The sequence below is a fragment of the Panulirus ornatus genome, chromosome 53 (assembly GCF_036320965.1).
Source record: "Panulirus ornatus isolate Po-2019 chromosome 53, ASM3632096v1, whole genome shotgun sequence".
NCBI classification, from domain to species: Eukaryota; Metazoa; Arthropoda; class Malacostraca; order Decapoda; family Palinuridae; genus Panulirus; species Panulirus ornatus.
This window is the reverse complement of record NC_092276.1, coordinates 14,220,870-14,232,566: the sequence shown is the minus strand read 5'-3', so window position 1 is coordinate 14,232,566 and position 11,697 is coordinate 14,220,870. Positions and strand designations below refer to the sequence as shown.

The 11,697-nt window shown below is 41.1% G+C and overlaps 1 protein-coding gene across 2 annotated transcripts in view; it reads right to left on the bottom strand.

Moving 5' to 3' along the window:
* Positions 1 to 11,697, bottom strand: part of LOC139765259 (uncharacterized) — a 147,034-nt gene that overhangs the window by 8,592 nt on the left and 126,745 nt on the right. For both annotated transcript variants that reach the window (XR_011716626.1, XM_071692599.1), the window contains one exon: positions 6,692 to 6,873. The gene's annotated coding sequence lies outside the window, so the exon portion shown is untranslated. The remainder of the gene's footprint in view (positions 1 to 6,691; positions 6,874 to 11,697) is intronic.

Genomic DNA, 11,697 nt, shown 5'->3' with positions numbered 1-11,697 from the left:
TAGAGACTGAGTGTGAACGAATGAGGCCTTTGTTGTCTTTTCCCAGCGCTACCTTGTGCACATGCGGGGGGTGGGAGTTGTTATTTCATGTGTGGCGGGATGGCGATGGGAATAAATAAAGGCAGACAGTTTGAATCATGTACATGTGTATATATGTATATGTCTGTGTGTATATATATGTATACATTGAGCTGTATAGGTATGTATATTTGTGTTTGTGGACTTGTATGTATTTACATGTGTATGTGGGTGGGTTGGGCCATCTCTTTCGTCTGTTTCTTTGCGCTACCTCACTAACGCAGGAGACAGCTACAAAGCAAATAATAAATAAATATATATACGAACAAAGTGCATATGAACGCACACCTTCGTAGAACATACAAACTTCCAACAGCCAGGACTGAACCCTGGACCCCTGTGTAAGGGGCGGGCATGGTACCGCTAGGCTATGGGCCTGGCTAATAGGAAATAACTATTCGAATACCCTTCGTCTCACGTTGTTGAGCAACGGGGTCTACAACGGTCATTTCCCAATAGGTGCACATAGCCAGCTGACAGCATTTTACCGAACCTAACTGTACAACGTGGAGGTATATGAATAAAGTGCATATGAACGCACACCTTCATAGAATATACAAACCTCCAACAGCTAGGATCAAACCCGGGACCCCTGTGTAAGAGGCGGGAATGCTACCACTAGGCTATGGGCCTGGCTAATAGGAAATAACTATTCGAATACTATGTACTTGAATACCTTTTGTCTCACGTTGGTGAGCAACGGGGTCTACACCAGTCATTTCGAGTATATTATTTTTTTTTTTTTTTTATACTTTGTCGCTGTCTCCCGCGTTTGCGAGGTAGCGCAAGGAAACAGACGAAAGAAATGGCCCAACCCCCCCCCCATACACATGTACATACACACGTCCACACACGCAAATATACATACCTACACAGCTTTCCATGGTTTACCCCAGACGCTTCACATGCCTTGCTTCAATCCACTGACAGCACGTCAACCCCTGTATACCACATGACTCCAATTCACTCTATTTCTTGCCCTCCTTTCACCCTCCTGCATGTTCAGGCCCCGATCACACAAAATCTTTTTCACTCCATCTTTCCACCTCCAATTTGGTCTCCCTCTTCTCCTCGTTCCCTCCACCTCCGACACATATATCCTCTTGGTCAATCTTTCCTCACTCATTCTCTCCATGTGCCCAAACCATTTCAAAACACCCTCTTCTGCTCTCTCGACCACGCTCTTTTTATTTCCACACATCTCTCTTACCCTTACGTTACTTACTCGATCAAACCACCTCACACCACACATTGTCCTCAAACATCTCATTTCCAGCACATCCATCCTCCTGCGCACATCTCTATCCATAGCCCACGCCTCGCAACCATACAGCATTGTTGGAACCACTATTCCCTCAAACATACCCATTTTTGCTTTCCGAGATAATGTTCTCGACTTCCACACATTTTTCAAGGCTCCCAAAATTTTCGCCCCCTCCCCCACCCTATGATCCACTTCCGCTTCCATGGTTCCATCCGCTGACAGATCCACTCCCAGATATCTAAAACACTTCACTTCCTCCAGTTTTTCTCCATTCAAACTCACCTCCCAATTGACTTGACCCTCACCCCTACTGTACCTAATAACCTTGCTCTTATTCACATTTACTCTCAACTTTCTTCTTCCACACACTTTACCAAACTCAGTCACCAGCTTCTGCAGTTTCTCACATGAATCAGCCACCAGCGCTGTATCATCAGCGAACAACAATTGACTCACTTCCCAAGCTCTCTCATCCCCAACAGACTTCATACTTGCCCCTCTTTCCAGGACTCTTGCATTTACCTCCTTTACAACCCCATCCATAAACAAATTAAACAACCATGGAGACATCACACACCCCTGCCGCAAACCTACATTCACTGAGAACCAATCACTTTCCTCTCTTCCTACACGTACACATGCCTTACATCCTCGATAAAAACTTTTCACTGCTTCTAACAACTTGCCTCCCACACCATATATTCTTAATACCTTCCACAGAGCATCTCTATCAACTCTATCATATGCCTTCTCCAGATCCATAAATGCTACATACAAATCCATTTGCTTTTCTAAGTACTTCTCACATACATTCTTCAAAGCAAACACCTGATCCACACATCCTCTACCACTTCTGAAGAAGGAGTCACGCGGGGAGTGATCATCCTCCTCGAAGGCTCAGAGTGGGGTGCCTAAATGTGTGTGGATGTAACCAAGATGTGAAAAAAGGAGAGATAGGTAGTATGTTTGAGGAAAGGAACCTGGATGTTTTGGCTCTGAGTGAAACGAAGCTCAAGGGTAAAGGGGAAGAGTGGTTTGGAAATGTCTGGGGAGTGAAGTCAGGGGTTAGTGAGAGGACAAGAGCAAGGGAAGGAGTAGCAATACTCCTGAAACAGGAGTTGTGGGAGTATGTGATAGAATGTAAGAAAGTAAATTCTCGATTAATATGGGTAAAACTGAAAGTTGATGGGGAGAGGTGGGTGATTATTGGTGCATATGCACCTGGGCATGAGAAGAAAGATCATGAGAGGCAAGTGTTTTGGGAGCAGCTAAATGAGTGTGTTAGCGGTTTTGATGCACGAGACCGGGTTATAGTGATGGGTGATTTGAATGCAAAGGTGAGTAATGTGGCAGTTGAGGGAATAATTGGTATGCATGGGGTGTTCAGTGTTGTAAATGGAAATGGTGAAGAGCTTGTAGATTTATGTGCTGAAAAAGGACTGATGATTGGGAATACCTGGTTTAAAAAGCAAGATATACATAAGTATACTTATGTAAGTAGGAGAGATGGCCAGAGAGCGTTATTGGATTACGTGTTAATTGACAGGCGTGCGAAAGAGAGACTTTTGGATGTTAATGTGCTGAGAGGTGCAACTGGAGGGATGTCTGATCATTATCTTGTGGAGGCTAAGGTGAAGATTAGTATGGGTTTTCAGAAAAGAGGAGTGAATGTTGGGGTGAAGAAGGTGGTGAGAGTAAGTGAGCTTGGGAAGGAGACCTGTGTGGGGAAGTACCAGGAGAGACTGTGTACAGAATGGAAAAAGGTGAGAACAATGGAAGTAAGGGGAGTCGGGGAGGAATGGGATGTATTTAGGGAATCAGTGATGGATTGCGCAAAAGATGCTTGTGGCATGAGAAGAGTGGGAGGTGGGCTGTTTAGAAAGGGTAGTGAGTGGTGGGATGAAGAAGTAAGAGTATTAGTGAAAGAGAAGAGAGAGGCATTTGGACGATTTTTGCAGGGAAAAAATGCAATTGAGTGGGAGAAGTATAAAAGAAAGAGACAGGAGGTCAAGAGAAAGGTGCAAGAGGTGAAAAAAAGGGCAAATGAGAGTTGGGGTGAGAGACTATCAGTAAATTTTAGGGAGAATAAAAAGATGTTCTGGAAGGAGGTAAATAGGGTGCGTAAGACAAGGGAGCAAATGGGAACTTCAGTGAAGGGCGTAAATGGGGAGGTGATAACAAGTAGCGGTGATGTGAGAAGGAGATGGAATGAGTATTTTGAAGGTTTGTTGAATGTGTCTGATGACAGAGTGGCAGATATAGGGTGTTTTGGTCGAGGTGGTGTGCAAAGTGAGAGGGTTAGGGAAAATGATTTGGTAAACAGAGAAGAGGTAGTAAAAGCTTTGCGGAAGATGAAAGCCGGCAAGGCAGCAGGTTTGGATGGTATTGCAGTGGAATTTATTAAGAAAGGGGGTGACTGTATTGTTGACTGGTTGGTAAGGTTATTTAATGTATGTATGACTCATGGTGAGGTGCCTGAGGATTGGCGGAATGCGTGCATAGTGCCATTGTACAAAGGCAAAGGGGAAAAGAGTGAGTGCTCAAATTACAGAGGTATAAGTTTGTTGAGTATTCCTGGTAAATTATATGGGAGGGTATTGATTGAGAGGGTGAAGGCATGTACAGAGCATCAGATTGGGGAAGAGCAGTGCGGTTTCAGAAGTGGAGTATATTATATTCGAAGTTATTTCCTATTAGCCAGGCCCATAGCCCAGCAGTAGCATTCCTGCATCTTACACAGGTGTCCCGGGTTCGATCCTGGCTGTTGGAGGTTTGTATGTTCTATGAAGGTGTGCGTTCATAAAAGTGAATGTTCAAATTAAAGAGGTATAAGTTTATAAAGTATTCTTGGGAAATTATATGGGAGAGTATTAATTGAGAGGGTAAAGGCATGTACAGAGCATCAGATTGGGGAAGAGCAGTGTGGTTTCAGAAGTGGTAGAGGATGTGTGGATCAGGTGTTTGCTTTGAAGAATGTCTGTGATTTGTATGTAGCATTTATGAATCTGGAGAAGGCATGTGATAAAGTTGACAGAGATGCTTTGTGGAAGGAATTAAGAGTGTATGGAGTGGGAGGTAAGTTCCTAGAAGCAGTGTAAAGTTTTTATTAAGGATGTAAGGCATGTGTACGAGTGGGAAAGAGGAAACTGATTGGTTCTCAGTGAATGTCGGTTTGCGGCAGGGGTGCATGATGTCTCCATGGTTGTTTGATTTGTTAATGGATGGGGTTGTTACGCTGGTGAATGCAAAAGTTTTGGAGAGAGGGGCAAGTATGCAGTCTGTTGTGGATGAGAGGCTTGGGAAGGGAGTCAGTTGCTGTTCACTGATGATACAGCACTGGTGGCTGATTCGGGTGAGAAACTGCAGAAGTTGATGACTGAGTTTGGTAAAGTGTGTGAGAAGAAAGTTGAGTAAATGTGAATAAGAGCAAGGTAATTAGGTTCAGTAGGGTTGAGATACAAGTTAATTGGGAGGTAAGTTTGAATGGAGAAAAACTAGAGGAAGTGAAGTGTTTTAGATATCTGGGAGTGGATTTCACAGTGGATGGAATCATGGAAGCGGAAGTGAGTCACAGGGTGGGGGAGGAGGCAAAGGTTCTGGGAGCATTGAAGAATCTGTGGAAGGCGAGAACATTATCTCGGAAAGCAAAAATGGGTATGTTTGAAGAAATAGTGGTTCCAAATCTACTCCCAGATATCTAAAACACTTCACTTCCTCCAGTTTTTCTCCATTCAAACTTATGTCCCAACTGACTTGCCCCACAACCCTATTGTACCTAATAACCTTGCTCTTATTCACATTTACTCTCAACTTTCTTCTTTCACACACTTTCACTCACTCCTTCCTTTGCTCTTGTCCTCTCACCAACACCTGACTTTACTCCCAAAACATTCTTCCCCTTTACCCTTGAGCTTCGTTTCACTCAGAGCCAAAACATCCAGGTTCCTTTCCTCAAACATACTACCTACCTCTCCTTTTTTCTCATTTTGGTTACATCCACACACATTTAGACACCCCAATCTGAGCCTTCGAGGAGGATGAGCACTCCCCGCGTGACTCCTTCTGTTTCCCCTATTAGAAATTTAAAATACAAGGAGGGGAGGGTTTATAGCCCCCACTGCCGTCCCCTTTAGTCACCGTCTACAACACACAGGGAATGTGTGGGAAGTATACTTTCTCCCCTATCCCCAGGGATATATATCTGGCACCACTTCAACCCACAGGAAACAGCACAAATGCATGACAGAAGAGAAAAAAGATAACATTTACATTCTCATCTTTTCCCTCTGCATCAACAAGGTAGCACCAGGAAACACATGAAGAAAGGCTGTATCTGCTCACATCCATTCTCTAGCTGTCATGTGTAATGCACTGAAACCACAGGTCCCACTGACCTTTCCCTAATTTACCTCAGACGTTTCACAAGTCCTGGAAGCTTGATGGTCTTCTCATAAGGGAAAAGTGCGAGTAATGAAAATATTCACTTTAGCATTCTCCTTTATTAGTGACAATAAGACACTTTTTTTAAAAACACCATGAAATCTTAAAATACAGTGAAAACGTCAGTGAAAACACTTAGTGTTCGTATATTCGTACTTGTACTGTGGATACTAGATGACGTTTTTCTAGGTTCTGCTGATATTAAACAAATGTATTACCTTTTTTATATTTCACTTAACCTCACACTTCCCTTAATGTGGTTAATGCTTACTGCCTTCATATCAATCAACAAAATACACTTAATGGAGGATAACTACCTCCTTGTTAGCTATAATGGAGCCGAGTTTATGAAAGGAAGTAGTAGCAGCAGCTACTTCTGCTTCCTTTCATAAACTCGGCTCCACTGGCGCCATTTAGTGCCACCAACGGCCCTTGGCGCCCAACGTGGGGCACGAACCCACGACCCTGGCGTCCGGTCACCATCAACGTTTCTGACATCCAGCGAATTTTGATAAGTTAGGTTTCGTTTGGTTGAAATTTTTTCCATGGCTTTTGATGTGAACGATTATAACCTTCAATTCTATTGCAAGCTGGTTGAGGTCCGAAATGGGAATTTTACCTATTATTTACCTACCCCCCATGTTTTCTAAATGAGGGGATTGTAATCATATCTAACTTTGATTTAACAATAATTCCTCTGAAATGTGAAAATATGCTTCAAGATCATCTTTGTGTAGTATTAAGCATTTTACTTTCTTTTTTTTAATTATCACTAAAGAGAGTCATCCCAAAACCCTTCTTAAGTTCCACAATTCGATCACTGTCCATCTGTCCATAATGGTGGTGTACGCTAATCCAAAGTAATCATGCACGATAAATTCTAATGAATAAACATTGTCAACCTCCCACCTGCGTCTGCTGCTGTAGCTCCAAAATGAAATCCCTGGGCGCTTGAATGATGACCAACATTTATCCCCGTTTCCTCTCCTTCTTTCCTCGTTGCCGCTTGTAAGATTAGACTTGCGTTTTCAGTGCTGTAATGGCTGTATCAAAACGGCGGTTTAATACGACCGCCACTCCTCCATGCTCATCTGAGAAAACATAAACAAACAGGCGTGACATCTGGTGGCGAGCACAAGTACTACTCAAAATGGCGGGCAATTCAAACTTAGAATTCCATACAACTTTTATTTTCTTTTTTTTTTCATTATTCGCCACCAAATTTCTCCCCTCATTACCCCTTATTTTAGAGTAAATATTGTTTTCTATATAAATCCTTTCATATGTTACTGTTTTTGCCAGTGTTCTTCAGTATATTGGCCATTTTATTTGTATATATCAAATTCATCTTTCACCATACATGATGGCTGCCTTCCTAGTGTTTGGGAGAGATTCAGGGGATACAATTAATATGTCTCAATTGAAATCAATTGATATATGAATGGTTACATACAATTCATGACTGAGCAATGTGAAGAATAAAACTATTCTATTGGGAAAAAAAATATCAAGAGTTGTCATGTGCTGTATAGAATACATTTCAGCTAATACACACACACACACACACACACACACACACACATATATATATATATATATATATATATATATATATATATATATATATATATATATATATATATATATATATATATATATATATACGCGTGGCTAGCTTTGAATTATTATTTCTGGAGAGGTGATTTTACTCAATGGAAAAATAATGTTTATTTGTAAGCCGATAGCATGATTAAACCTCACATGCACAGTTCTCAGATACTACCCTTCTCATTACCCTTACTCATTCAAGATACACTCTACCATCTCAAAATAGGAGAAACAGAAGCCCAAAAATTATGCAGACTATAAATTGGTCAAAAAGTTTTGCGAAACGTAGCTGTTCAATATGGCAGACCGGGAATTATCATATTATATATATCGGTCTAACACAAGACTGACATTTAACTGGACAATTTCAAGGAAAACAAAATTATCTGTCTTATCAGTAAAAGATCGTAACTGAGAAAATATACTGATTCCCACTAGCTTTAGTATAGACATGGTGGGATTTCTACACATGAGATTGGGTAAAAGAGCAATACGAGGAGGTTATCAGAAGAGCAAATTGTAAACAGGGTAAAGTCGAAGGAGGAAAGGAAAACGAGGAATAAAGAAGAAGAAGAAGAAGAAGAGGAAGAGGAAGAAAAGAGGAGGAGGAGATAGAAATAAATGAAAAAGAATGACACCCTGAAAATAATGAATACAAATTTCTTTCGTATTTTGTTTCTGGATCCGCAGTGAGAAAACAGGAAATATATTCACAGAATAAAATCATAGAAAGGTCTATCTAGTAAGCCACAAACGGGTAATTGCCACTGAACAAGAACATCTATTTTTCTTTTAAATCGAAATAAGAAACGCCAAGATAAATTTGTCTCCTAATACATACATGCACACACGCGCGCACACAAAAATCAATAACCCACACACGCTCATATAAACAAAACCCAACTTGAAAGGGACCTGAAAGCCACACACACTAAGACACTACGCTGAGCTGGAAAATGGGAAATCATAAGGTAAGGTTGGTATGGCAGGCTGACGCCATCATGAGGGGCGGAGCTGTTTACCACCAGGGCTCCGCCCACTAAGGGCCGTACCTTACAAGCCCAAAACAGCTGCCTTAACCCTTCTTATGGTTCTCTATTACACCTCTGTTCACAATACGCGACCACATCTATGATGTTTATACAGTAATGTATATATATATGTTACTTTCAGACTTGATCGCCGCTTCCCGTTTAAGCGAGGCAGCGTCAGGACCAGACGGAGAAAAAGCGCATCCCCCTCATCCATTTGTCATGTGTCATGCATCGAAACCACAGTTTTCCTAGTCACATCCAAACCCTACCTACAGACAGACGACCCTTCCATGTTTTTTACATAGGTCACTCCACATGCCTTTATTTGAATCCAACGACAGCGCGTCGACCCCAATATACCATTTCGTTCCAATTCACTCTATCCCTTACATCCCTGGAAGGTGCAAAAACAATCCAGCATTCGATGTTTGCATCCTCTCCTTGCCTTCAACTCCATGTAACGTGACCGACGTATGTATTCTCGGAATAGACAAGAGAATTGAGCGCAAATACGTACAGAGAAGGAGAGTCAGAGGGTATCCAAAAGTGAAGATGAAATTATGATAATTATCCGCTCGGTTTAAGTAACCCAGTTTGAACAAAGCGTTCCCGGGAGGATCAATACTAGTGATAAGACTGGTGTCAAAAGTATATATACGTAGTGTGAACAAGGAAGCACTGTCATCCTTTAACACAAGGAAGGAATGAAAATTTTATAATTCCTTCGATATTTTTGGTTTGCAAACCGGTTAAATAATGAACATATAGTATGTAGAGTGGCAAATTATATAAATGTCATAATGCAAACTATATATAATCCTTTTAACAGACGAGAAAATAACTGACAATCAAAATATAAACGCCAAGATTTACTCAAATACGCAATGAAGTCCAGTTCAAAAAGTTGTGAGTGAGGCGATGGCTAGCTAGGATGCACACGCACACAGAGTTTAAAGATTTTCGATGGCGACCACCAGATCGCGTGAGGAGGGCCACCGAGCCCTGAAACAGGGAATCATAATCAGTGGTTCCTGCGTTGGCCTTAGCAGCTGACGTCACCATGGGGACTGAGGCCTGCAAAAAGCAGCTCACGAGAAGTGCTTGTTATAGATCTCCGTCGGTCAGCTGCTCCCCCTCGCCCCAGCGACCCGCTCCTAAAAACGGCCGCGTCCATGGTTCGCATAGCAACCAAACTTATGACGCTCTATTTGAATTCTCATCCAGCATTCGACTTTATATACCGCGCCAGACAGTCCTTCGGGGCGAGATAGTTCTGCCATTTTAGTACGGCAGTTTTCAAGCATTGTCTTGTCGTGCCAGGTAGCGAACGCGCCAAAATTTGCAGAGAGAGCAGCTAGCTGCTCTAAGCAGTGTGTATGGCAGTGCTAACTACCCTGCATCAGTCAGCCTTAAAATCATACAGAAAACGAGTCACCAAAATGAGAACGGGGGTGAAAGGTATTTCCAACATAGACTCATCTATTCTACTTTTAATAGAGAATGTATACGCGAGAGCAATGCCCCTGGAGGCGGGATGCGACAGTAAATAGGATATAATAATAATCGTCCCTCTTCCTCCCAAAAGGAAAGAATGAATTATTTTCGTTGTCAATAATTTGTAGGGATTGAGTTTACGACCCAAAATCGGCGAAATCTTAACGATACACAGAAGGAAATTAACGAAAATAAAAGAGATTTGTTGCATTCGAATTATAATAAGGTACCAACGCAGATGCCAAGTTCTATTACCCATGAAATAATTTTGTATATATATATATATATATATATATATATATATATATATATATATATATATATATATATATATATATATATATATATATATATATATATATATATATATATATATATATATATATATATATATATATATATATATATATATATATACGCTTACACAAAAAGACATATGTAAACGTATTCAAACACATTCATAAAATCCTATCACATAATTCAGTGACCTCGATCCTGTAGCGCATAATCCCACCAACCTCCAATTACAGAAATCACAAGGTAGGGTTACAAGTTGACGTCATCATGGTGGACATCCCTGTAACAACAAGCAGTTCCTGTATTCCACCCTATAAAAAAAAACACGTCAATTTCCTTACTCAGCACAGAAACCTTACTTATGACTCGCTATTACAATTCTTTTCTTGCCTTGGTTTTTTTGTCACGTGGAAAAAAAAAAAAATCTTGAGTCGCAGCGTTCATACTACGTACAATACACACACGTACGTATAACATACAAACCTCCAACAACCAGGATTCGAACCCGGGACCCTTGCGTGAGAGGCGGGAGCATTACTTCTAGGTTATGATAATGGGGATGATCATATACTAGATGTAATAATGTTCCCACCCCACTACGCAGGGGGTCCCAGGTTCGAATCCTGGCTGTTGAAGGTTTGTATGTTATACGTACGTGTGTATTTTTGTGCAATGCAACCCTGCTATATTGTCCACACTCAAGCTGTCCAAATATAATTATCTATAGGACTGGCCAAGCATCAATCAGCAAACGATAAAAATATGGAAAAAAAAAAAAGGATACATACAAGTAATATTATCTGCAAATCAAAATAACTTATAGACAAAAGGACGAAGTAAGTTGTTGATTTGTCATTTTTATATAAGTATTCAACCTACGTCCCCTTTACTGTGGCTTTCTGGCATTTCCATATATCTATTATTTTTATTTATTCATTTTGCTATGTCGCTGTCTCCCGCGTTAGCGAGGGGGGGGGGGGATTTCCATATATATATATATATATATATATATATATATATATATATATATATATATATATATATATATATATATATATATTTTTATACTTTGTCGCTGTCTCCCGCGTTTGCGAGGTAGCGCAAGGAAACGGACGAAAGAAATGGCCCAACCCCCCCCATACACATGTATATACATACGTCCACACACGCAAATATACATACCTACACAGCCTTCCATGGTTTACCCCAGACGCTTCACATGCCTTGATTCAATCCACTGACAGCACGTCAACCCCGGTATACCACATCGCTCCAATTCACTCTATTCCTTGCCCTCCTTTCACCCTCCTGCATGTTCAGGCCCCGATCACACAAAATCTTTTTCACTCCATCTTTCCACCTCCAATTTGGTCTCCCTCTTCTCCTTGTTCCCTCCACCTCCGACACATATATCCTCTTGGTCAATCTTTCCTCACTCATCCTCTCCATGTGCCCAAACCACTTCAAAACACCCTCTTCTGC